We start from the raw sequence: 27,691 nt of genomic DNA, 5'->3' as shown, positions 1-27,691 counted from the left end.
CACCCTAATTACCTATTGTTCCCCAAAGACCTGAATGGTATAAAAGATGTTTTGGTCCCAATCCTTCTTATCTCAGATCTGCTTAAGCTTCATCAGGGGAAGTTTAAGTCGCCAGATTGAGATCCCAGTTATGCTGGTACTCCCTGAAGGTGATATTGGACATTGGCATTTGGATACCACCACTGACAGCCCTCACCTTTTAGTCTCCTATTTGAACCTGTGGTGTGGATGTAACCAACCTAATCTGAAATGAACGGGATACCAATTCACCAGGGGTAACCTCAACAACACGCACTCTTTGACATCACCACCTACTGAAATTTTCTTTTCCCACAGTAACTCCCTTCCACTGAAGAAAGAAAGGCCTGACATCATCCCCACACTCTTGTAGTACTATGACTCACCTCACCATCCCTTATCTGGTTTTTTTGACACTCAGCGCAGGGTGTCCAATCCCCTCCCCTATTGCCGATGAAACACCACAGCCCAATCTGAAACTATTCGACTTGCCACAGTTCTTCACAGGGAAGAGGAAGGGCTTATAAACCTGCCCCCCCCTTAGGTGTGCAGGAGCCAATAGGTCAGTCAGGAACAGTGCTCCCCCTCCTCCGGTCCATATGGAGGGGAAAGGAGACACAATCCTTAAAGGAACAAAAGGCTTTCTTTCCCCCGCTGACCCTGACAGAGCCTCCTCACGTGAACTTGAAGGGGTGAGCATTGTTGGATTAGAAGGGCAGAAATGAAATAATCTCAGCCATCTCTTAGGCCTGTGTTTATAATACATATCAAAATGACACTTCTGTGGGCAGGACAGGCCCTTGCTGAGCTATACATACATATCAGCAGGGCTGCAAAGATTATTTTGGTCTTTTCTATCAAGCTTCTTCCAGAAATGAAATCTGGGTGGAGGTTTCATTATAATCTGTGGAGACTTCCTGCACAGTGTAATAAAATGAGACTATGATATAATGTAACCCTTCTGCCAGGTGGTCTTGGGTTCAGTATCTAGGGGTTTCTCTTAATGATCTAAAACTGAGCCAGCTCAAACCCCACCACTAATATGGGAAAACTAAACAGCACCCAAGGATGCCTCTACGTGGCAATACCTCCCCACTGGCAAGCACTGAGTCTGTGCCTCTGCTGCTGGCTTATTGCCGCTGTTCCTTCTGCCGCTGCTTGCCACTGCCATTGCTGTCTCTGCTGCCGGTGCTCACTGCCAGTTGTGTGATGCTGCCTTCTGAGCTTCCGTCACTTAGCCCAACTTTTAGGATTTCAGCTCTTAGTAACGTCACTGCATAGCAGGGAACCTCGGTGCTGCTGTCTCTTCATTGTCTTTCCCTACAATGTTGCCCCTGGCTCCAACCCACAGCTTCTTATTGTTAATATTTGGGCTAAAATTTTCTACCAAGCAATCCATTTGTCCTTCTAGGTCAGGGGTTCTCAAACTGGGGGTCATGACCCCTCAGGGGGTCATGAGGTTATTACATTGGGGGGGGGGGGTCACGAGCTGTCAGCCTCCCTCCTAAGCCCCGCTTTGCCACCAGCATTTATAATAGTATTAAATATAAAAAAAGGTGTTTTTAATTTATAAAGTGGGGGTTGCCCTCACAGGCTTGCTGTGTGAAAGGGGTCACCATTACAAAAGTTTGAAAACCCCTGGGGTGCTAGGAAAACCATCTGCACCTTCTCAGCTTCTTGCTCTCTGTTGCTCCTTGTACATTTTTGCAGACTCCTGTGTAAACAATCTATTTAAAGACACCAAGAAATAGAAACACCTATAGTAGTTTGTGAATGTGCTGATGGTAGTGGGGTTACCTCCATTTTCTCTTCCTTTGCCTTAATATCAGCCAGCTCCATCTTAAATAAGATTTCTGTTAGCTGTTCCAGAACTGCTCTCAATTTATCTATATAGGTTTTTTTAGGAATAAGGGGAACTGCGGGCTACCGTTGGCAAAACTCTCTTAATCTCCCTCTTGCTCTTCTGCAAATTTCCCTCTCACTTTTGGCTGTAGGTTGGCATCTCTGTCTTGCCAGTGCTCAGATTCCACCAGTCTGTCCTGGAATAAATATACTGGGACCTTTTTATCAAGGGTCTTTTTTTTCCCTTTGGGAAAGGAAGAAGGATGGGTGATAATGAGGCACAGCCCGTCTGACTTTTGAAGCCCGCACTAGTTAAAGATGCAGTGATGTCATCAACAGTGCTGGTTGCCCCAGAGTGGTCTGTAATATCCTGCAAAGGAATTTGCTGGTTTTCCATAAATTAATAGTGAAAATCCCTGCCACTAGAACAGGTTCACCACACTTTTCAGCTGACTGCTCCATATGATCTTTTGCCCATCTACACGCCTACCCATCTGTTAAGATGGAATGGTGCCTGCTCACAAATTGGACAGACCCTGGCACAGAGGTGCCAGATGCCAAATGAATACCTGAATAGCTGAGAAAAGTAGCTCACAGGCACTCCTGACTGCCAGCAAGATAAGGCTGCATTACAGAAAGCACACAAAAAATCAGCTGGGGCTAACGTTTCAAAAAGATGTAGCTGATTTACAGGTGCAAAACAGACCATTACCCAACCAATCAGATGTGGGAGTGCATCTGCAACATTTTCAACAGAAAGTGAATACGAATTAAGACTTATTGCATGCAGAAATAAAAAGACAACAGTAACTGGGTCAGCCTTGGGGCATTACTATTTAACTCTATTATTTTCAACATGCATATGAAATGGTGAAAGGGGCACTGACAGTGTCCAGTTATCAGAACAAAAATTCCTTACTGAATTTGCTGAAAATCTAATGATAGGTTGCACACACCACTGGGTCCACTAAGAAGTTTTACAGCTGAACAGTGAAAACACTCTTATTTCCAGTTGCACTAGACACCTCAAAAAATTTTATTTGCATGCACAGCTTTGCACATCACTGCTCCTAATTGTGTGCTTAAAATTACTTTTGAAAATCCTAGCCCTTATATGTGTCAAATATTATGTAGCAGAATCCTCTCCATAGGCAACTGCACTGGGGGGAACCTGAACCACCAAGAGGTGAATTCAACAGTGCTGCAAAGAAAGGCAATCCACTCCAATGTTAAGTCTGCAGCTATACCAGGCTATGATTATCTTTATATTTCCCTTGGCACTAGACTGGGACTCTGGATATCTAGGGTAAGTTCAGGATGTGCCACAAGCTTCCTGAATAGCCTTAGGCAAGTCACTTAATTGCTCTGTGCCTTAGTATTTCATCAGTACTATGGGGATGATAATACTTCCTTTGTCTTACTTTTTTGCTGTGTGCTCTGTTTTTTGTAAGTTCTTCAGGGCAGAGATTGTCTCCTACAATGCATTTGCTTAGCACAATGTGACGTCTCTAACTGCTGCTCTAAAACAAATTGCAAATAATAATAATGAAGTGCAACTGTTAATACTAAGTGACCTACATTGGGTGGAAATTTCAGACTACTTAAGAATAGTAATTGGGTACCCTGTTAAATGTATGTTTTTTAAATTAAATTAAATTAAAATTAATGGAGATATCCTATCTCCTAGAACTGGAAGGGACCTTGAAAGGTCATCATGTCCAGCCCCCTGCCTGCACTAGCAGGACCAAGTACTGATTTTGCCCCAGACCCCTAAGTGGCCCCCTCAAGGATTGAACTCACAACCCTGGGTTTAGTAGGCCAATGCTCAAACCACTGAGCTATCTCTCCCCCCCCATAAGATTTTTCTATTTTTATATCTATCTAGATACTTTCATGTTCCTTATGATAATATTGCGCCACATCTAAGGTGCAGTAACCATTTGATAATTCACAGCAAAAATACATAGCAGTTCAGGGCAGGAAGTAAAGCAGAATAGTCCATCTACTTGAAATTGCAGGGGGAAAAAAATGGTTTGGGAGAATTGACCTAAACCACTGATTTGCTGAACAGTCTGAACTACCACTGAGTTGCACACTTAGTATTTCATAGGATAGTGCTGAACGTAATAATCTGATCTAGAAGTGAAATTGCACCCCTCTTCTAGCAAGACATGCCATAATGGCCACAGACAGTCAAGTGGTACCTCCAGCAACACCTGATATCTTCTGGGTGCAGAGGGAAGATCAACACCCACTGAATTATCAACAGCTTCATGGCTACTTTAAAAACAGCTCAATAGCTAATCAGATCAGATAATCAGAATTGGGACATCAGTACTTCACTGCGAAATCTCCCAAAAGAGAGCTGCTGCTGGAAATTCTGTTGATGATTCAGTGGGTGTTGATTGCCCTTCTGCACCTAGAAGATGTCAGGAATAATGTTCCTAAACTAAAGCTTAAATTTGTGTCCTCACTTTTCTTGGTCAGGGCTTTGTTTTGATCAGCCTGCCAGCAAAAGCATCAGACACCTTAGCAAGAAGCCACATAAGTAGCCGTGTTAGTGAATTTGGAATACCTTTGAATCTTTCTGAGGGTTGCAAAATCTGGTTGTTGATGGTACATATAAAAAAATCATCCAGTATTCAAACACAATCATAAATATGAATAAAACTTAAGAATGTATGCTCTGGAAACACAAATTTCAGCTAGGTATCTTCTTCAGTGTTGTAAGCTATAACTTTATTGTTTCTTCTTATGTTGACTGGATCTTTTGATTCCAAAGATACATCCATCACTTTAAATGCTGAATTGTAAGTCTGAATAAAGCTAAAGAACTTAAATGTCTCCTTTAGTTTTTTGATCAAGAAAAGACAAAGGCATTTAGCTGAAACATTTGTCTTCAGAATGTAGTGTCTTTATATACTAAGTGGCATATTCTACACTCATTATGCATGTGGGAAGAATGCTGAATATGCTTCCAAGAACAGGAGGAACGGCTATTTACCCTGTTATTTAATACAAGTCATCTTAAATTGGCTATCACTGAAAATCAGCCCTTCCTTTTTTGGGAGCCATTCAAGTAGTTCTATTAGTAAATTTATACTAACCTTAGTACAACTTATAACAAAACATATTCCCCTTCCCAAAGTGCTGTTTCTGATCCTTTCTCTTTTATTTTGGTGGGATCTTTAATTGTTGGTAATGGCTTGTGAGAAACAAGTATTTTTCTGTGCCCACAAAGAAACATTAATTCTGTAGGCATCAACGTCCTAGTATTAGAATTACTGATGTATTGGTTTTCCCTATCATTCATGAGTAAAAGGCGAAGTTGCTTTATCATGCCACAAAGTTATGTGGTTTTGGAATGCATGCACATGAGTATGCATTAATTTTATTCAACCTTGAATTGCTCCTTAGCCATATAAATGGGGTCTTTATCTGTAGAAATGTTTGAGCTGCCAAAACATAGACTTACTCAGAATAGATATAATAAGAAAGTAGCTTCTGTTGTCAACATCTTTGTTCATTCAATGTCTTCAGCTACACACAATGAAGATAGCTACAATTTATAGCCTATAATAATAACAACATTTATTTTACATTTTACTTATCATAGAGAACCACAAGAGAAACCCAGATATGTTCTGTGCCAGACCTAATAGAATACTAAAAGCACAGTACACACTAACATGAACATTCAACCTAATTGTGCTAAATAATATACTGTTTCTTCTTAACTGCATCATACATTTAAGTACTCAGCTAAAGCATTTGTAAACAAAGGAATGAATAACCACAGATTATTTTGATTCTGTCTATATCAGGAATGCCATCTCTGAAGTCACCAGTGTAACTGAAAGACGAATCAGGCCCAACAACTCAACAAGACACCTAACATGAGATGAGTTAGCATTCCTAATGAGAGATTTACCAAACTTCTGAACATCCACAGCAAGCTAATTCACTTCTTAAGAGATCCATCATTTTACTGTTTCATTCTAATTAGAGCAATTCGTGGTTAAGACAATATTGATTTTAGATTATAGCTTCCTATCGTATTACTCTAGGCAGCATTTCCCTATTTAACTATGTCAAATGCCACTAAAACCTATTCACTAAAGAGCACTGCAAAAGCAACTTTGACAATTGAGAGAAAAATCACTTAAATTGCTGTTAATTGTTCCACCCAATAAATAAATATAGGATTTAAACTATTAAATTAGGATAGAAAGGGACAGGATGCGCATGTTTGACTTGGCTAGATGTTTCTGCTGCAGCAGTGATGGTTTCTTGGTTGTTTTTTGTACTATTGCTGTATCCTCTAAGATCATTGTTTGACAAATCCGTCCTGTGTTGAAGAGAAATATTTTTTTTTAGGTTCATATCCCACTGTTAAGTCCCACAGATCATGCTGATCTCAAAGATGGCAGCCTAGTATTTACTCATCAGCATTTGCAGTTGCCAGCTAGGCATGTACTTTCAACATTCCTAACATCTACTGGTACAAAATGTTTACAGCCCATTCATAAGGGTTCTGATGGAACAGAGCATCCTCTTGGTCACAGCGTGGAGCCCTTCAAGATGCAAAGACTGGGAAGTTGGAGACTGATGTTCTTATGAATGAAAGTACAAGAACAGCACCCCGGGAGTTCAAAAAAGCAGCTGTGCTGCAGTGCATCAGGGTGATGGAAGTGCAGCTGTTTACCTCCCCAGACAGGCTTCATAGCTAGGAAATCAACTTGGGTGTGGACAGATGAAGTAGCAGAAGGCAAGCACCATGCCAAGATCAGCTCTCATTTTACACACCAGGTGCGTACTGTAAGATTGCGAGGGACCAGCACAGGCTACTTTCCCTTGCTGAGGAACAATTCCAAATGGAGGCGGTAGGAAAGGAGACCTATTACAGCCAGAAACCCACACCATGCATACACAATAGGGAGGACAGCATCATTGCCCACTTGGGCATCAGACTGCCCTAGGAGATTGGTGGGAGAGAAGTCAAGAAAAAAAAAGGTGAGCAAGGAGAAGGTGGGGAAATGATGGAAAAGGTTAGCATCAAGGAGGGGAGACTCTTTGGGTCGATTGTGACCTGGTTATTTGAGCACTCATGCAGAAATTAAGACTCCACATGAAAATGGAATTTTTTGCAACAGTTCTCCCACTTGCTTTAGTCTGCATGATTACACACACTTGCCATATTGACTGGAATACCTTAAGTTTTGTTGTAGCCAGAAAAGAAGCAGCTAGCAAAGGCAGGTTCCTTAATCTTTAGACTATTAGTGCAGCCCAGGCCATGCCAATTTCTCAAACAACACATTTAGCATGGACTTGTGATTGCTGCAGTATTCATAGAATCATAGAATATCAAGGTTGGAAGGGACCTCGGGAAGTCATCTAGTCCAACCACCTGCTCAAAGCAGGACCAATCCCCAACTAAATCATCCCAGCCAGGGCTTTGTCAAGCCTGACCTTAAAAACCTCTAAGGAAGGAGATTCCACCACCTCCCTAGGTAACGCATTCCAATACTTCACCACCCTCCTAGTGAAAAAGTTTTTCCTAATATCCAACCTAAACCTCCCCCACTGCAACTTGAGACCATTACTCCTTGTTCTGTCATCTGCTATCCCTGAGAACAGTCTAGATCCATCCTCTTTGGAACCCCCTTTCAGATAGTTGAAAGCAGCTATCAAATCCCCCCTCATTCTTCTCTTCTGCAGACTAAACAATCCCAATTCCCTCAGCCTCGCCTCATAAATCATGTGCTCCAGCCCCCTAATCATTTTTGTTGCCCTCCACTGGACTCTTTCCAATTTTTCCACATCCTTCTTGTAGTGTGGGGCCCAAAACCGGACAAAGTACTCCAGATGAGGCCGCACCAATGCCAAATAGAGGGGAATAATCAAGTCCCTCGATCTGCTGGCAATGCCCCTACTTATACAGTCAAAAATGCTTCTTGGCAACAAGGGCATACTGTTGACTCATATCCAGCTTCTCATCCACTGTAACCCCTAGGTCCTTTTCTGCAGAACTGCTGCCTAGCCATTCGGTCCCTAGTCTGTAGCAGTGCATGGGATTCTTCTGTCCTAAGTGCAGGACTCTGCACTTGTCCTTGTTGAACTTCATCACATTTCTTTTGGCCCAATCCTCTAATTTGTCTAGGTCCCTCTGTATCCTATCCCTACCCTCCAGAGTATCTACCACTCCTCCCGGTTTAGTGTCACCTGCAAACTTGCTGAGGGTGCAGTCCATGCCATCCTCCAGATCATTAATGAAGATATTGAACAAAACCAGCCCCAGGACCGACCCTTGGTCCACTCCGCTTGATACTGGCTGCCAACTAGACATGGAGCCATTGATCACTAACCGTTGAGCCCAACAATCTAGCCAGCTTTCTATCCACCTTATAGTCCATTTATCTAGCCCATACTTCTTTAACTTGCTGGCAAGAATACTGTGGGAGACCGTATCAAAAGCTTTGCATAAGTCAAGGAATAACACATCCACTGCTTTCCCCTCATCCACAGAGCCAGTTATCTCATCATAGAAGGCAATTAGGTAGTCAGACATGACTTGCCCTTGGTGAATCCATGCTGACTGTTCCTGATCACTTGCCTCTCCTCGAAGTGCTTCATAATTGATTCTTTGAGGACCTGCTCCATGATTTTTCCAGGGACTGAGGTGAGGCTGACTGGCCCGTAGTTCCCCAGATCCTCCTCCTTCCCTTTTTTAAAGATGGGCACTACCCTTTTCCAGTCATCCAGGATCTCCCCCAATCACCATGAGTTTTCAAAGATAATGGCTAATGGCTCTGCAATCACAGCTGCCAACTCCTTTTGCACCCTTGGATGCAGTGCATCCGGCCCCATGGACTTGTGCTCGTCCAGCTTTTCTAAATAGTCCTGAACCACTTCTTGCTCCACAGAGGGCTGGTCATCAAATAAAGAGGAAATTCTAGTCATTTGGATAATCTTTTATTTTTATTTTTTTTTAACAGGGCATGTTTAATAATTATGACTGTCACCCATGTTTTCTTGTATTACATTCCATACGGAGTGGTGCACAGTTCCTGCAGTCTCTGCTGCCCATTGGAATTATGGATTAAGCTCTCAATGCCTGATGGGGCAAAAACATTGTCGCGAGTGGTTTTGGGTACATGTTGTCACTCTCCCCTCCCTCCCTCTCTCCATGAAAGCAACTGCAGACAATCATTTTGCACCTTTTTTCCTGCGTTACCCGTGCAGACACCATACCACGGCAAGCATGGAGTCCGCTCAGCTCATCATCACCGCTGCTGTTGTGAGCATTGTAAATACCCCACACATTATCCTGGAGTATATGCAGAACCAGGCTAAGAGATGCCAGCCTGAGGATGATTGTGATGAGGACATGGACGTTCCTGAAAGCACGGGCTGTGGCAATTGGGACATCATGACGGCAGTGGGGCTGGTTATACAGTGGAACACCGATTCTGAGCCAGGCAAACAAGCACAGACTGGTGGGACTGCATAGTGTTGCAGGTATGGGATGATTCACAGTGGTTGTGAAACTTTCGCATGCGTAAGGCCATTTTCCTAGAACTCTGTGAGTTGCTTTCCCCTGCCCTGAAGCACGGGAATACCAAGATGAGAGCTGCCCTGACAGTTGAGAAGTGAGTGGTGATAGTGGAAACTTGCAATACCTGACTGCTACCGGTAAGTTGGGAATCAATTTGGAGTGGGCAAATGTATTGTGGGGACTGCTGTGATTCAAGTAGCCAATCACTGACATTCTGCTATCAAGGATAATGACTCTGGGAAATGTGAGGTCATAGTAGATGGCTTTGCTGCAATGGGGTTCCCTAACTGTGGGGGGGTGACAGATGGAACACATATCCCTATCTTGGCACCAGACCACCTTGCCAACCAGTATTTAAACTGCAAGGGGTACTTCTCAATGGTGCTGCAAGCACTGGTGGATCACAAGGGACGTTTCACCGACATCAATGTGGGATGACTGGGAAAGATGCATGACGCGCGCATCTTTAGGAACTCCAGGCTGTTTGACCAGCTGCAAGAAGGGACTTACTTCCCAGACCAGAAAATTACTGTTGAGGATGTTGAAATGCCAATAGTTATCCTTGGAGACCCAGCCTACCCCTTGCTCCCATGGCTCATGAAGCCATACACAGGCAAACTGCACAGTAGTAAGGAGCAGTTCAACTATAGGCTGAGCAAGTGCAGAATGGTGGTAGAATGTGCTTTTGGACATTTAAAAGTTCGCTGGCACTGTTTGCTGACTAGGCTAGACGTCAGCGCAACCAATATTCCCATTGTTATTACTGCTTGCTGTGTGCTCCATAATATCTGTGAGAGTAAGGGGGAGAAGTTTATGGTGGGGTGGGAGGTTAAGGCAAATCACCTGGCTGCCAATTTTGAACAGCCAGACACCAGGGCAATGAGAAGAGCACAGGTTGTCGTACTGTGCATCAGAGAGGCTTTGAAAACCAGTTTCATGACTAGCCAGACTATGGTGTGACAGTTGTATGTGTTTCTCCTTGATGCAAACCTGCCCCCTTTGTTGATTTTAAATCCCTATAAGCCAACCACCCTCGCCCCTTCAATCACAGCTGGCAAAGGAAATAAAGTCACTATTGTTTTGAAACCATGCATTCTTTCTTTTTTAATTAAAAAAAGGAAGATAACTGATAAGGCATCCCGGATGGGGTAGGGTGGGGTGGGGGAGGAGGGAAGGACAAGGCCACATTGCTTATTGTAGCCACACTACAAATCAAAACTGTTTGAATGACAGCCTTCTGTTGCTTGGGCCATCCTCTGGAGTGCAGTGGCTGGGTGCCCAGAGCCTCCCCTCCCACATTCTTGGGCGTCTGGGTGAGAAGGATATGGAACTTGGGGAGGAAGGCAAGCAGTTGTACGGTGGATGCAGCGGCAGTCTGTGCTCTTGTTGGCTTTCTGCAGCTCCACCAGATGCCTGAGCATGTCCGTTTGCTCCCCCATTAGCCTCAGTATTGCATCTTGCCTCTGCTCATCACGCTCACTTAGTGCTTTCCTGGACTCTGCCACTGAATGCCTCCGTGCATTCAGCTGTGGCCTATCAGTGCGGGAGGACTGCATGAGCTCAGAAAACATGTCATCACGAGTACATTTTTTTCATCTTCTAATCTGCGATAACCTCAGGGATGGAAATGATAGGGGGAGCATAGAAACATTTGCACCTGCGCGGGGATAAAAAGGGAGAGTAAAATTTAAGATGATACATTTCTGAGAACAAAAGGGAGACTCTTTCACAGTGAATCAATTCACAGCGGACAGCACATGTGCTTTAGGTACAAGGTCGCATTTTGCCTTTTATATTGAGTGCCTGCTGGTATGCTGACACATCACACACAGCTGGGCAACATAATTCGGTTTCCAGGCAGCCATGGTAAGCCAAAGGGTATGTGGGTTTGGCTTCTAACGCCTTCATAACATGTGGGAATGTTTTCAAACTGCAGCACCCTCCTTTCCCATAGCAAGCAATGCCAGTTGGGTTTGCCATTTAAAAGGAGGGGCTGCGGTTTTCAGGTGGATGTGCAGCACATACTTCCCTCCGCATGGCTATTTGGGATGATCCCTTCATCCATCCCCCTGCCATGTGACTATTCTCAGGGATGATCCCTTTTAGCCAAGCACAAACAGCCCAGCATGAACGGGGTCCTGTTAGTGTTCCCTTACAAAAATTCCCCTATTCAGGTGACCATGAATGATATCACTCTCCTGAGGCTAACACAGAAAGATATAGACTGAATGTTGCTTGAAAGCGACCAAAACCCAGGACTATTCGCTGCCATGCTTTGTGCTGCAATGATTCCAGACCACTTGCTACTGGGTTGGCGTGGTAAAGTGTCCTACCATGGAGGATGAAATAAGGCAGTCCTCTCCAGAAACCTTCTGCAAAGGCTTTCACTGTACCTCCAGGAGAGCTTCATGGAGATGTCCCAGGAGGATTCCTGCTCCATCCCCAGACACGTTAACAGACTTTTCCAGTAGCTGTACTGGCCACAAATGCATCCCAAGTCTTCAGGGCAAATCAAACATTAAACACTATTGCTTTTAAACCCTGTACTGTAGTTACAAATGTGCACTCACCAGAGGGGCCTTCTCCACCTTCAGGGTCGGGGATCCCACCTTGGGGGGGTAGTGGCTCCAGCGTGATGAAAAGGTCCTGGCTGCTGGGGAGAACAGATTCACCACTTGCCTGCTGCGCATTCTCCTCCTTCTCATCCACAATATCCTCCTCCATGTTGTGTGAGACTCCCCCCCTTGCAGGTGTCCATGGACAGTGGTAGGGTAGTGGTAGGATCTCCCCCAGAAGGCCATGCAGCTGATCATAGAAGCGGCATGTATGGGGCTCTGACCCAGAGCGACCGTTTGCCTCCTTTGTCTTTTGGTAGGCTTGCCTGAGCTCCTTGACTTTCACACGGCTCTGCTGTGTGTCCCTGTTGTAGTCTCTGTCCATCATGCCCTGTGTGATTTTGGCATATATATTAGCATTTCTTCTTTTTGATCGAAGTTCTGCCTGTACAGATTCTTCTCCCCTACAGCAATCAGATCCAGTGTCTCCCATTCACTCCATGCTGGAGCTCGTTTGCAATTCTGGGGGCACTGCATGGTCACCTGTGCTGCTGAGCTCGCCACGCTGACCAAACAAGAAATGAAATTCAAAAGTTCCCGGGGCTTTTCCTGTGTAACTGGCTAGTGCATCGGAGTTGAAAGTGCTGTCCAGAGCAGTCACATTGGAGCACTCTGGGATAATTCCCAGAGGCCAATAATGTCGATTTGTGTCCACACTACTCCAAACTCAACCCAGCAAGGTCGATTTTAGCAGAAAGGAGTACAGAAGTTGATTTTAAGAGCCCTTTAGGTTGACGGAACAGGGTTGCTTGTGTAGACGATTATAAAATTGACCTACCCTGGCTAAATTCGACCTAACCCTGTAGTGTAGACCAGGGCTAAGGGGAAGAAATTTTGGAGGCCCTGGTGTACAGCATACTGTTTCTGCATTTAGTTTTGAACTTCCTATTAGAGAGGGTGACCTGTTTGAGAGGCTTTTGGAAGAAGATAAAAATTATTACACCACTCTAATTATGATAACTTATAGCTATATCTTTTTTGTTGCATTTATGATTAACTTTTTCTGTGAAGCCTCCAAACACTAACACACATTATCAAACATAAAAGTTGCTGTAAGACAGAATCTTTACTGGGTCTCCAAGTGTATTTTCATGTTGTCCATCTATAGTATTTAGGCCCAGATTTTTAAAGGTATTTAGGTGTTGCTTTGCAAGGCCTAAGTGATAGCTAAGTCCCATTTCCACAATTTACTTAGGTAGTTAGGGGCCTAAGACCCATTGAGTTGCAATGACCCTCCTAAGTGCCTAAGACCCAGATCTTCCAAGGTATTTAGGTGTCTAACTCCCACTGAGTTCGATGGGTGTTAGGTGCCTAAATACCTTGGAGGAACTGGGCCCAAGTCGCTTTTGAAAATGGGACTTAGCCATCTAAATCACATAGGCCTGGCAACACTGAGCGGTACAATGCCTACCTCTGGGCCTTAGATTTTAAGTTAATTGTAGCAGAGGCCACATTTTCTCTAGCTGTAAATTGTACAGTCCCAACCACGTTTTTTAAATGCTTGACAAATAAATTGATATTCAGATGAAATTTTTATATGTAGAAGTGAGGGGAATTGGCTGTTGATCTTGGATTTAAATAACCCTGGAAAAACGAGGTGGGAAAAAGGTGATAGACATTAAAATGAAGAAATACATTATTATGACTAAAATACTTAAAAATAACTTAAAAATACTTAAAAATACTTAAACCTAAAATTAATTTGGGTTCACAGGGTTGAAAAAGGTTCCTAATGAGTTGCAATATAGCAATGGTAGAACAAGATGGCTGGTGCACTTGGAACAAAGAACAGGGAGGAGAGGAGCTTAGAGGAAAACACTAATGTATGTAACTTTTGGCATTTTGCTTATCTGTTTTTTGTTTTGTTTTTTGAATGTCAGTGTTCGCTCGTTTTGTCTCTTTAGAGTTGTAAGTTAGGGACTGTCTTTGTTTCACTCACTTATATGGTGCCTAGTCTAATAGGGGTCTGAATATCTGTTTGGGACTTGTAGACTCTACCGCAATAGAATATAAATAATAATGACAGAGTCCTTAAATGATACAGGAATGTAAATATTAAACAAAATGTTTTTCCAATTCATATTAAAGTATAAAAAAGCCATTGTAAAAATGCTGCCATATAACATGGATGGTACCACGTAGCAGGAACAGTCACCGAGAACTCTCACACCATTAAGTGATATTTTATTATAACATTTAACATTAGGAAATTGTCATTCTCAGCACTACGAAACCAATCTTGCAAGCCTGACTTCAGTGAGAAATGTACCTAGAGATGGATTGCAGGACTAAGAATAATGGGGTTAATGTGGTATTATACAATTACTTTAAACATTCCTAATATCAAGTGTAAAAGGCAGGAGAGAACTGTAAATGGTCTAGACCCAATAAAATTACTTTAAAGCCATAAAAGTTTGTGTTTTTCATTTAAAAAGAAGTTATTTCCAAATAATATACAGTAATTATTTTAACTAATATTCAGCTCTCTTTTTAGTTCTTTCCCTTTGAACCTGCTCTAAGCCTTGATGTCTCGTTCTGATTTTAAAAACTCTTTAAGGTGATATCAGCTTACAACTAAACTTTATTAAAAATCAAAAAAGCAGCCTTTGGATAGAAAGAGTTTCACATGAAAACTATACATAAAGTAAAGCGCTTAGGATTTAGTTATCAGCACTCTAGACACAAGATGAAAGATGCGGAAATATGTCTCTTCCTAAAAACTAGCTTTCTGTGAAGAGGCTCTACAAACCTGGAATAAAGAGTTGCTTTCACTCCTCTGACCATATAGGTTAACAAGCCTGAAGATGATCTTTGGCACCAGCTATCTTTATTTCAGTAGCATTTTCCCTTCTTCCAATCCAGCTGAAATGTCCTCAGCAGGTAAACAAATTGTCAAAATCCTAAATTGATTGCTGGACAGTAGGTAGTATACAGTATGAATGGGTGGAGTTCCAGATTAGTACAGACTGGATAAAATCTTCAAAAGTGCCTAAATGATTTAGGAGACTAAGTCCCTCTGACTTTCAGTTTTGCCCAGCATGGCACCCTCCCCCCAGCTTCAAAGAGAGGCACTGGAGGTGACCACTGTCCAATAAGGGTTGTAAAAGGATGTTCCTTTTTTATGGGATTAATTTTAGCACCTGAAAATGTTTTGTCTGACATCTCTGCTTGAGAGAGTCAAAGTACAGTGCAAATCTGTTTTTCTTGGATCACACCAGTGAGGAGCAGAGGGTTTGGAAAGAGGTCTGGAGTATTTCTGGGCCTGGGGTTCTACTGCATGTCCAAGAAAGCTGGTGCATCTTTCTCACTGATGGATTCAGGGAGAACCTCCCTTGCAAATTATTTCCTATGAGAGAGAGACTCCAATGGATAGCTAACAGTGCTTCCAGAGGGACCAGCAATTGAGAAGGAATGAATTTTCTTTGTTTTATTTTCAGAGTAAAGTCCAATTGCATGAGACGATTCAGTGAACTACCAGCTATGCTTCTGGAATGATGGTGCCTTTACCAGTCAATTGTCCAAATAAGGAAGGCTGTGACTTTTTCATTGACAAAGGGCAGAAGAGTATCTTTGACAAAACACTGGGGGTTGAAGCAAAGTCAAGGGACAAAGTACTGTACTGAAAATTTTCTTGAGCTAGATGGCACCTCAGGAATATCCATTGTTCTGGGGCAATTGATAGAAATGCAGAAGTTTACTGATACTAAGACACATCTTAGTTCAACTGCAGCTTCAATGGATTGAATTATCTATACCTCACAAACAAATTGAACCACTTCAGGTCCAGGACAGAACCAGCTTCCCTTTTCTATATCCTCCATAGGAGCAGTAAACAAAAGTGTATTCCTGAGCGCCAGACCTGTTATGGTTGTCGTGAGACAGGACATACTGGGTTCACATCTGTTGAATCCTTAATATCCTGCCATTGTACCTCTTGCGCCTAAGAGTAGTAAAAGATGGAAAAGGCACAGATCTCTCTCTTTGCTGGCAAAATTCAAGTCCACAAAACATCTTACATTGATCACCGACAATAGCCGACAATCTTCCATTATACAATCTCAACGTAATCTCTCCAGTGGGCGAGAGGAAAGGTTTACATTTCCATGGCAAGACGTTACAGAGGAGAACATGCATTTTCTGCAAGAGGTATTGTAATGAAAAAGTGATTTTTCTTGTGGGGGAAAAGAGCAGTGTTAAGGAGCACAGGACTAGAAAAGCAAAAAAATACATTGCTATGAAAAAATTGTGGACAGTAGTTTCTAAAATGTTTATTTTCAAAAGTAGTAAAAAGTTGAATGAAGATTTCTGGGTAGTGAGAGAACTAAAAAGAAAAGGAGAAAGAAGAAAAATAATCTTATATCTTACTTTTATTTCTTGTTACATTTGTGGGAAAGAGATGAAAGTCTTTTCCACAAATGTAACAAGGGGAAAAAAAGGTAAGTCCTAAGATTAGCCAGCTGTTCCCAGGTTCAGGTTTTGTTCAGTTCAATGAATTGACTTGCTCAATTGTGACTAAAGTAGATTACTGTTAATGGGTTTCTTGGACAACAGCACATCTTGATAACATTTTAATTTAAATGAATATATGTGTAATTTGCTTTTTGGAGTCTCTTATGTGACATTTTAGAACATCTGCCCTGTTAGATGCCAATTTTTTTATTAATTGGTTTATAATTGTACATGAGTGGCTGGGAAGAGAGCAACTTTTTTTTGTTCTTGGTGCATTTATTACTTTGATTTTTAGTCTCAATTGCTGTCAGCGGGTGCAAGACAAATACTTTCCCCTTGCAGACAGGATACTATGTTTAACTTACTAACTGATATTGTGACTTTTCTCAGACTCAGGATGCCTCAGAGCATTACAGACTACATGTACACAGGTAGAACTTCACTCACCATCAGAATACAAGCACCTTTGTGGAGGCTACTCCACAGCCATTACAACACCACACAGTAATAATCCATAATTGTTTAGAGCAGGAAATACAGAAGAAAACATTAACCAGTCAAACCCATATGGAGACTTAGGGAGAAAAATCTATCTAAAGCAAATTTGGCCAGTACACCAAGGGTTATTGCCCTACTTTTTGAAAAAAAGTTCAATGGAAACTATACGTCTGTCTTGCTTAGGTACTTGTATGGCCCCAGGACCACAATATCTGAGCACTTCATAATCTTTAATGAATTTATCCTCACAACACCCGTGAGATACATAGGTACTATTCCCATTTTACAGGTGGGTAACTGCAGCACAGAGACTTGCCCACAAGAAATCTGTGCCAGAGCAGGAAACTGAAAGTGGATCTTCCAAGTGCCAATCTCATTAACCACTGGCCCAACTTTCTTTCCAATTTTAACAACCACAACTGATCAGAATCTGTTTTATGTCATCCAAAGGATGCCTTTTGTAAGACACATCTAGTTAAAGTCAAAGACTTTGAGGTTGCCGGGGTGCATGCTTTCCCTTTCACAGTTAATTGTATAGTGCTAAAAAAAATTTCCTCTGAGGGCACATCTACACAGCAGGTCCCAGAGTCTGGCTCTACAGACTTTGGCTTGCTCTACAGTACTAAAAATAACTGTGTAGATGTTTGGAGTCAGGCTGGAGTTCAGGGGCTGAAACCAGGTTGGGCAGGGGTGTAGAGGTAGAAAAATCAATCTTGAAATCCAACAGGGATAAATGCAATTTTTAAACACAATGGTTTCCTGAGAAATGATAAATTAATTGAACCTAAATATTTTATCATGGATAATGTTTTAGTTCACTGTTTAAGAATTTTATGATTCTAAACCTGCAGATTTGTAACCAGATCTCCTATTGAAATCAATGGGAGTGAGGTTTTCAAAAGACGTGCAGAATTCACCCTAGGATGATATCAGACTGTGCCTACATCACAGTTAAGAAATACGCAGAACGCTACTCTCTGTTGTGCCCCATCATAGATGTAGGTTCTAGGTGACCAGTTTATCTTTAAAATACTTTTGAAGTGAAGCAGAAATTTTGAAGATTCTATCAGAATAAAATCATGTTCTCTACCAAACATCTGCATGTGCATTTGGCAGATGCCACACACCAATAATTTAAATTAAGGCATTTTTCATTCTTCTGCACTGTAATAATTTCAGGGCATTTTTTCCATTATATTTATAACCTATTCATTATGTCATTTTACTACCTAATGACGATAAATGCCAACAGTTTAGCAACAGATTCGGGTAATGACAACATGTACAGTAATACAGAGTAATATGACCAGACCTCCACGTTCTAATTGAATATTTTTTCTGATCCTTTCTCCATTAATCTACTTTCCTCCTGATTCATGTTTAAAACCATGTTGCTTTTACCCTTTCAAAGTGCAGGTACAAAATGTTTGAAAGAAACAGATTCTGTGTCTATTGTGGAACTGGGTTTTTTCCTTATCAATATATGCTGTTTATCTGACGATGAACCATTGAATTTCTGAGGGAGGGAAGAGCACATAACCTAGACATGGCACTTAATTGGTATGCTAGCCCACACAGAGCTATCTGATTGCATTCAGTAACTGGCAGGGACAGAAAGCATTTCCAAGGGAAATAATATCTAGCTGTGAATGTGGGAATATGTGTGCAAGAACTGAACAGTAAACACTAGCCTTAATTTTAATATCTCACATTATGCAAAACTTAAAAAAGATGAGTGCTCTGATATTCGAGCAGACCCCTGTGGGATAGAAATGTTATCATAAGAATATTATCGGAACCAATGTCAAATACCCAACTGCTGTGAAAAGCACTGAGCATTTTAGTGGCATCAAACATTCCTGAATCACCATTTTCTTCAATAAAGGAAAGTATTTACCTATTAAGAGCAGCAAAAGTCTGTTTCACTGGGCTATATGACTGCAGGCAACAGTGCCTTTCAGGTTAGGCTTTTGATAGGTTAGCATTTAATGGCCTAAATAGCCCTTAAAAGCTGCAAGGTGGAAATGTAAAACCATAATCCAGCTCTAAATGGTCATTTTACAAATGATCAGCCAAAAGCTCAGGAGTGCCTTTAGCTGTTTATGAGGCATTCCAGTTAAAATAGTTATACTAGAAACGTGTGGAGGACGAGATCTATTTAATTTTATAGTGATTTTGTTCCTCTACAAAGAAAAAAGATGGTTAGAACTACAGGAAGAGCCAAATTCTGCTTGCCTTATTCACACAAATAATCACATTGACTTACAATGGGACCGCTCATGTAAGGCAAGCAGGATGTGGCTTATTGCAACCATAATTTACCATCAATTATTTTACCTTTCAAGCAGATTCTCCTTTTGTCCTTTGAGCGAATTATGTTTTAGCCAAAATGTTACTGTTGTATTTCCAAATAAAATATGCAGTAGACCAGTTGTTCTCAACCAGGGGTCTGGGGCCCCCTGGGGGGGCCATGAGCAGGTTTTGGGGGTGGAGGGGCCACCAAGCAAGGCCAGCATTACACTTTCTGGGCCCAGGGCAGAAAGCTGAAGTCCCAGAGCATGGGGTTGAAGTCTGGGGGCCTGAGCCCTGCCCCCCGGGGCTGAAGCCAAAGCCTGAGCAATGTAGTTTTGTGGGGGCCCCTGTGGCACAGGGCTCTAGGCAATTGCCCGGTTTGCTACCCTGTAATACCGGCCCTGACTTTTATATGCAGAAACCAGTTATTGTGGCACAGGTGGGGGGGAGGCTCAGAAAGAAAAAGGTTGAGAACCACTGCATAGACACCAGCAAAGGTTGGACAACAGCAAAATGAAATGAAAGTTTAGAGCTGTAGTTTCATATTTAAGCCTAAAATAGCCTGCTGAACACCATTTTAACCTAGACTTCAAAGGAAATGGTAGGGAGAGATTTATATACATAGAACAATACAGACCATACATGCAAGACAGAATCTTTAGACATTCAGATGTAATTATGTGGAAATCCTGACACATTCCTAAAGCTATTGCAAATGTCAGCAAGTATTTATAAACTTTGGTTTTGGGGCTTTTTTTTTTCTGGATTGTGCAACTAAAGATAATTAAGTGCTTATCTGATTGGACAGTACTTCAGACAAATGAAAAAAGCAAGCACAAATTGCCTGCAATATATAACTTGTTATTTAAATCCTGCCTTCATACCTGCTCATGCTGTGAGCTTTTCACTTCTCACAAGCTAAGCAAGGGCAGGCTAGGGCAGTACTTGGCTAGGACACCTCTAAGGAAACCTATGTGGTACTGTTGATGGTAGACTGACTCAGCACTTAATCAATGCTCCAACATAGTTGCAAACCCCACTTTTTTGAAGCACCTTACATCTGAGGTCTTTATCATTTTTGATAATTAAAAATCTCACTGTCCCTGGTTGAAAGAGTAGGGGTGTTAACCAGTGTCCTGGTAAATTCCAGTTAGGGTAGCTTCAACTCTATCTGTCTAAATTCCCTCAGGAGCTTTAGCTGAAAATGGAAAATTTGTTCCTTGAATCTTTCCTTTTTAGGAGTGGACTCTCCCCCAGTCTAGCACCAGTGGGCTTTGACTCTCTGTCTGTTATTACTGGATGAGGAGAATTGCCCTGTTTTGTACACTTTTTCTTCAGACTTTTTTTATTTCCTTGGATTTTTGGGGCGGTAGGAGAACCTCCACAGCCTGGGGAGAGGAGTGACTCCTTTTGGCAATGTCTAGTTTCCTTGTGGATCCTTATGTTGGGAAGAAATATTATGAGCCTGAACCCCTTCCTCTGACATAAAATTAAGAGAGGAAGGCAAGAGGTAAATTTCCAGAAGAGCCCCAGTCCTTGTCTTGAGAGGATAAGGAGTCTGATAAAAAGATGGGCTCTTCTCTAGGGATGATGGGAATGAGGCAGACAGCACTCTGGAAGTTTTTGCCCTTAGAGAGGGTTGGTGCTTGGTATTGTTGAGGATTTCCAGACTTACCTCTGTAGAACCACTCAACTGAGCCTTAAAACCAGAAAAGGACCAACCAGCTGAAAATTTGGACAAGGGTATCTAAAGAGTTTCTAATTTAAAGGATTTTTAATATTTCAGATTATTCATTTCTTTAGGCAAATCTGTTAGGTTTGGGGGGGGGGGGGGAGGGGAGGTCCAGGGCCTCCTCAGAATCTCTTCTGATATCTAAAGCTTTGAGGAGCACCCAACAAATCTCCCACTGATTACAAGTCTAATAGATTTTAAGGCCTGAAGGGATGATTATGATCATCTTGTCTGACCTCCTGCATATCGCAGTCCACAGAACCTCACTCACCCACTCCTGTAATAGGCACATAACCTCTGGCTGAGTTACTGACATCTTGAAATCATGACATAAAGACATCAAGTTACAGAGAATATACTCTGTAGACTCTACATAGCAAGTGACTCATGACCCATGCCTCAGAGGAAGGTGTAAACCTGCAGCTTCACTGCCAATCTGAACTGCTGGAAAAGTCTAATGGTGATGGAAAAGATCCTTAACTGATATCATAATGGGGAGTTCTTTAGAAGATGGGTGAATAACAAACCACTCCTTTTCTTCTAAAACTGTACATTAAGGTTTACTGGAGATACTATTTTAGAAGCTAATATTTGCCTGAGAAAAAATCAAAATGTCAGGCTGTGTCAAGGCAAAAAGGAACAGAGATAAATGGTCACTCTGTGTCATAACTATGCTTATTGCAAACTAAGCACAAGTACAGTCCCTGTATTCCATGTCCTGACATTTCAATAGGTTAGGTTACACCTTTGAATAAAAGAAAGTTTCCATAATTAAAGGATTATAGAGGTGACAGAAATTCTTAACCTTCTTGCAAAACACTTTTAAAAAGGCTGAAGGAATGGGAGATTAGATTTGTCTAAGCATAGATGTACTATACGTTATTTGTCTGATGTTTCCCTCATGCATTTTGCCATGGAATGCCCAATAGTAAATTGGGAGAATATGCTAATCTTGGTGCATGTGGCACCCCATACTTCAAGATAAGATAATATTGTTCCTTGGGTGATTACTTTTGAAGTCAAAGGAGCAACATTTTCTCCTGGAACATCTGCATTGATCAAGTACATGCATTTTACATAGTTTAAGGTACCTTCCTGTCTTGCGCAGCAGAATCCTGGGAGTATTGTGGTTTTAAAAGGCAATTTCTTTCTATTCTATGAGCATATTAACATTTAAGAGGAAAACATCCTTATAAAGGTCTTCAGAAAATCCATTAATCCCAGACATTTTTGTCCATAGTTTCTTGCTGTCTTATCAAAGTGTCTAGCTATTGACCTATAATCCATTAATAGGATTTTTAAGAGTTCTGTTATGGTCACACTTCAGGAGACAGTGAACAGATGGGTAGGATGGTCACCTCATTGCTGTAACCTTTGTCTAACAAAGCTGATTAATTCAGCCTTTCCAGTTGATAAGGCATCAAGTGTGGTTTTGTCTACAGATAATTGACTAAGATATGGGGAAGGGAGAGTCAGAGAAGGTGGACAGCAAAGTTATCTAGGTTAAATCCTTGAGACTGAGTACTAAAAGAAGAGGTGATTTGTATGGTTCAGGAAGTAAATCGTGATACATTGGCGTAAGTGTATGCTAGCTTACGTTAGTATAAGTTACACAAAGGGGTGGAAGGGCAGAATGATAACTAAAAAAACCCCCAGAGAGAACAGGAAATGACTGTTTCCAGTTACTGGAGTTCTCCGAACACATTACCCTTCCAGCCTCACATTTCATTTATTATTTATCTTGTTTGTTATAGTAGTACAAACTGAGAATCAGGAGGCCAGTGTGTGAGGCACTGTACAAACATGTAATGAGACACAGTCCCTGTCCCAAAGATCTTACAAACATAGGGTAGGGAAAAGAGAGAGAACATACAAGGAGAGTGAACAATGTGATGGCTGCAAACATCATGTTAGTTCTATGTTTGGTTGGTGGGGTTTTTTGTTTTTTTTTGCAGGGGGTGTTTGTTTGTTTGTTTTATTATTTACATCATTTCAGTGGGATTTATGTTAGAAATGGGGTTAGCAGTTTTATGCCTGGCCTTATAAGACATGAGCCATTTATAGCAGTGGGGGGTGCATGCATTTGCCACTCTTAAAACAATCAGGGACACTCCCCTGCAAACAGGCTCTCAGTTCCTCTGAACTTCAAGGGAGACAAAATACAATAAAGTCTGAACAGGAGGGAACTATGTAGATCTGCAGAGGATATATATATATATATATTCAAAGCACTCACTCATAAATAACCTTCCTATCTTCCTCATAAACTTACCTCTATGCGCCCCTTTAGAACATATTAGCTAGAATGTCCTAATAATTTTTTTATCGTCAAGACAAACCCTAGGAGATGAAACAGTCACAAATCTCAGGAGGAGGGCTGAGGAAAAATCGCTGTGGAAAAATGTTGTTTGTTGTAGGTGTTAATGATATCCCATTTATTGTAGGGGGAAACAGAATATTAAACTCATATCTTGGCAGGTAAATGGAGGACAAACTGATTTAGAAATATTTTGTTTTACAATATACCTTATAAATATCCAATCCTGCAAACTGCTCTGCACAGGTGACGACCTGAAGAAGAGCCCTGTGCAAGTTGGAAAGCTTGTCTCTCTCTCTCACTAACAGAAGATGGTCCAACAAAAGATGTCACCTCACCCATCTTGTCTCTGCACAGGTAGATATTTTTTGCAAAAAATGCCATTGAACCAAAATCACAATTGTCTGTCAAAAAACAGTTTAGATGGAAAAATTTTGACCAGCCCTAAAAAACAAAACACACCTATACAAAGGCTTTGGGTGCCTGGACATACCATTAAAGTACAATATCCCTGGCAGCAATAAAAAGCATATATTCTGAAATGGACAACAACTCAACTTGAAGTAGATGGCTTTTGCAGCATAGATGGGCTACTTCAGACCAAGAGGTCAGGGAGCAAATTCCATAGCCGTGGGGTCCTTTCTGAGAACACCCTGCCAGCTGCCTCTTTTATAACAAGGGGAATCCAGTTCAAGCACCATTAAGGTTATAGTGAGAGGATAAGCCATTGCCCACATAGTTTACTTTGCTCACCTCTGAAGTAGGAGTGGGTGCTATAATTGGATTTCTTTGGCAAGGGTTGTATTTCCCTGAGTCCATCAGACATATACTGGAATGGATCTGAGTATTCTTTATCCATTCTGAGCAACTGCCTGGCTTTTAAATACACCAATAACATAAAAAAAATCATAAATGCTAGCACTATTTGGCCATAAACTGCATCCTGCAAGCAAGAAAGCTTATCTGCAAACCAAGATCTTGAAACCTATACTTTATTTATTTAAGTCGCTCTTATCGCTTATATCCATATTGTACCTTACTAACTGTAACAAAGCCAATTTCCAAGACAGAGGTTAATATTTTCGCATATTGCCGTCTTCATAAGCAGAGAAATATGCAGTATTTTGAAATGTTTAACTTAGCCTTAAAACATTTACATACCTCGATTTCATCTAGGAAAACAATAAAATGTCTTTGTCTGGAAAACATAGCTGCACTCCTTGTGTTACAAACTATTAACTAATTTGTGTCCAATCCTGCCATCCACTGCATGTGGGCACTCCTAGGTACAAGTCAGTGGGACTCCACGGGGGACTGCAGCAGTGTACTCATGCACTGTGAATTGTGGGATTGGCGCCTTAAAGAATGATTGGTAGTGATTGGTAGTGGATATTTGTGTGCATTATAGTGTGTGTGTGTGTGTGTGTGTATTAAAAGGGAAATTTTAGGAACTAGAATTTCAAGAAACATGCATAGACAAGTAATGTTGGCTAGTAAGTTATGTATAACGTGTTTGGAAGGGGGAGCATTTGGAGAAATTTTGTTCTCTTTACTCAAGTGAGTAATACCACCAATGTCAGTAAGGCTACACGTGTGAGTAAGGCAAGCAGGATTAAGCCCAGTGTCTTCATTTTAAAGCATGTAATAATCAAGAAATGAGCTTGAAAATTGGGGTAGACTTGAATATTTATTAGCACAATTATGTTTGCAACCATTAATATATTAACCACTGTTTTTGCTGCAATTTTCAAATCATTGGCACACAATTTTAGTAGCATCTTATCTTGGCTATTAGACAGACTCTCCTTAAATGGAAGTCATTAGAAAACACTCCACTATAATATTGTTTTGCATTATGTGTTCAGTGTATTGGCTTATTTTGTAAAGTAAATAACTACATACAAAACAAATCACCATACATCTAGAAAAGGTGATTTAGAAGTCTGACCTAATTTAGTCCATTTTTGTATTATGTTAACAAATATTTTCAGCTTTTCAACTAAATAGTGGACTTTATTGTAGATCATTAACTATAGCAACTGATTATTCTCAGACATCCACACTAGAATATGATATTTTAATCTTCTAAATCACATCAGGAATGAAATGATTATCCTGTCTAGAAATTAGTTTGAGCCATATCTTTATTGGTTCCAAGTGTGGCTCATAACTTATTTTGAATTATATTAAACTCATCTAAAGTCCTACAGCAAAAGGGAAACCAGTTCAATGCCCTGTCCTGCAGTTCTCCTTCAGGCAAACCTCCCACTGATTTCAATTTTGTTGGAGTTTTGCATTCTAAGTAGTTCAGGAACAGCACCATATCACTAGGTTTCCTTAGAAGAGCAACTTGAAGTTGCCAAAGATTTTTTCAGGAATAGTAATTTTCTTGGTCATTACCGCTCCTATGATTTATTTGTCAGAGCTTCTTACAGAGATCCAAAATGATGCATGGTCTCACATTCTGAACTTCACTGAAGGACAAGTTCTCAGTCAACAGCTACTCTTTTCTATTTCAGTGGTTTCAAACATTTCCTTGCTGGGACCCCAAAACCACCAGCTTTGGTTTCTTGCTGAGGCTCACCCATTTCTCATCCAGTGGCTGCAAAGGACTGCGGAACTGTGGTCAAAATAAGAAAACATGGCTGTTGGGGTGGGGGTTCTGTAGGGTAGCTGGGGGCTGTTAGTGGGGTGTTAGTACATCCTGAATACTATTGCTGCTGGTGGTGTTGTTGGGTAGGAATATTAAGGGGCTAAGGTTTAAGGGCATGGGAGACAGGTGATGCTGAGTGGGGGAGGGTGCTTTCTCCCCCGCCCCCACCACCACCTGCTTAGCACTCAACTTTAGGTCAGTGCTGCTTCAAGTGGATGTGGCACTCTCCTGAAGTGCCTCTTTTCCTCCCCTAAGGCTGAACAATGTGCAGACAGGGGAAGAGTGAAGAGGTGACAGCTTCACTAGCATTAGTTAGCAGCAGTAAAGGGTCCAGGGACAGACTGAAGCAAGTCACCTCTCCCCTGGTTCCTGCTAGGCCCTGGCACCTATAGGACTTTGGGGTGTTGTTGTTTTTGTTAATCCATGTGATTTGAAAGACACCTGTGGGCCATGCCCTACTGACTGAGAAACACTAGGGTGACAGTCTGTGCTGTGCCGTAAGAAGTGTAGCACAGAACTCGCAGTTTAGGGGAGGGGAGTGGCTTTAAGCCACCTTTGAGACCTCCCAATCCTGGGCTGCTCTGGGAGCTGGAGAGACCCTGGCATAACTTATACAGCCCTAGGGGCCTAAGTTATGGCTGTCTCCTTGGGTTGCCGCAGCACTGCCCAGAATCTCTACTACAAGCTGCAGCTCTGCCCCCAACATGCCCCTAACTCCAATCTCAGCACATCTTCCATGCCAGGTCTTGTGAGGGGATCCTTGGCAGGCAAACTTATGGCTGACTTCCTAGAGCCTGCTCCAACATTTCTCCCCTGGCTCAGGCTGCTGGGCAGTACAATTGCTGTGTAGATGTTCAGGCTTGGGCTGGAGTCTAAGCTCCGGGATCCCGCGAGGGGGGAAGGTTGTTACAGTTAAGTAATAATCAAGTTTCAGGAAAGATGTAGACAATTTGGAGAAAGTCCAGAACAAAATGATTAAAAGACTAGAAAACATGAACTATGAGGGAAGATTGAAAAAAACTGGTTTTATTTAGCCTGGAAAAGACAAGACAATGTGGGGTCATGATAACAGTTTTCAAGTACATAAAAGGTTGTTACAAGAAGGAGGGAAATAATTTGTTTATATTAACCTCTAAAGATAGGACAAGAAGCAATGGGCCTAAACTGCAGCAAGAGCAGTTTAGGTTGGACATCAGGAAAAACTTCCTGTCAGGGTAGTAAAGCATCGGAATAAATTGCTTACGGAGGTTGTGGAATATTCATCATTGGAAATTTTTAAGAGCAAGTTAGACAAACACCTGTTGGGGATGGTCTAGATAATAATCCTTACTCCTGCCATCAGTGCAGGGGACTGGAGTATATGACTCTTGAGGTCCCTTCCAGTCCTACAATTCTATGATTCAAGTTCCCAATCCAGTGCTTTAAATACAGGAGAACATGCTCTCTTTTCTTCCAATGGTTTGTCTCATTCACTGACTGGCCTATGCCTTGAATGAGGCATGGGTCTCAGAGAGCAATATGTGATTGTGTAATTAAATACTGTATCATAATGCATATGCACAATAAAACCTACCTCTTATATCGCACTTTTCATCAATAGATCTCAAATGGGTATAAATTACTGATAACCTTAATTCTGTCATTTTCTGAGCACTTGCCTTTTTAACCTAAACTTTATTTTAATAGCATCTTTAGTTTATAATTTTCCAAGTTTATTTTT

The sequence above is a fragment of the Malaclemys terrapin genome, chromosome 1 (genome assembly GCF_027887155.1).
Source record: "Malaclemys terrapin pileata isolate rMalTer1 chromosome 1, rMalTer1.hap1, whole genome shotgun sequence".
Taxonomy (NCBI): Eukaryota; Metazoa; Chordata; order Testudines; family Emydidae; genus Malaclemys; species Malaclemys terrapin.
Note: the sequence above shows the minus strand (reverse complement) of the source record.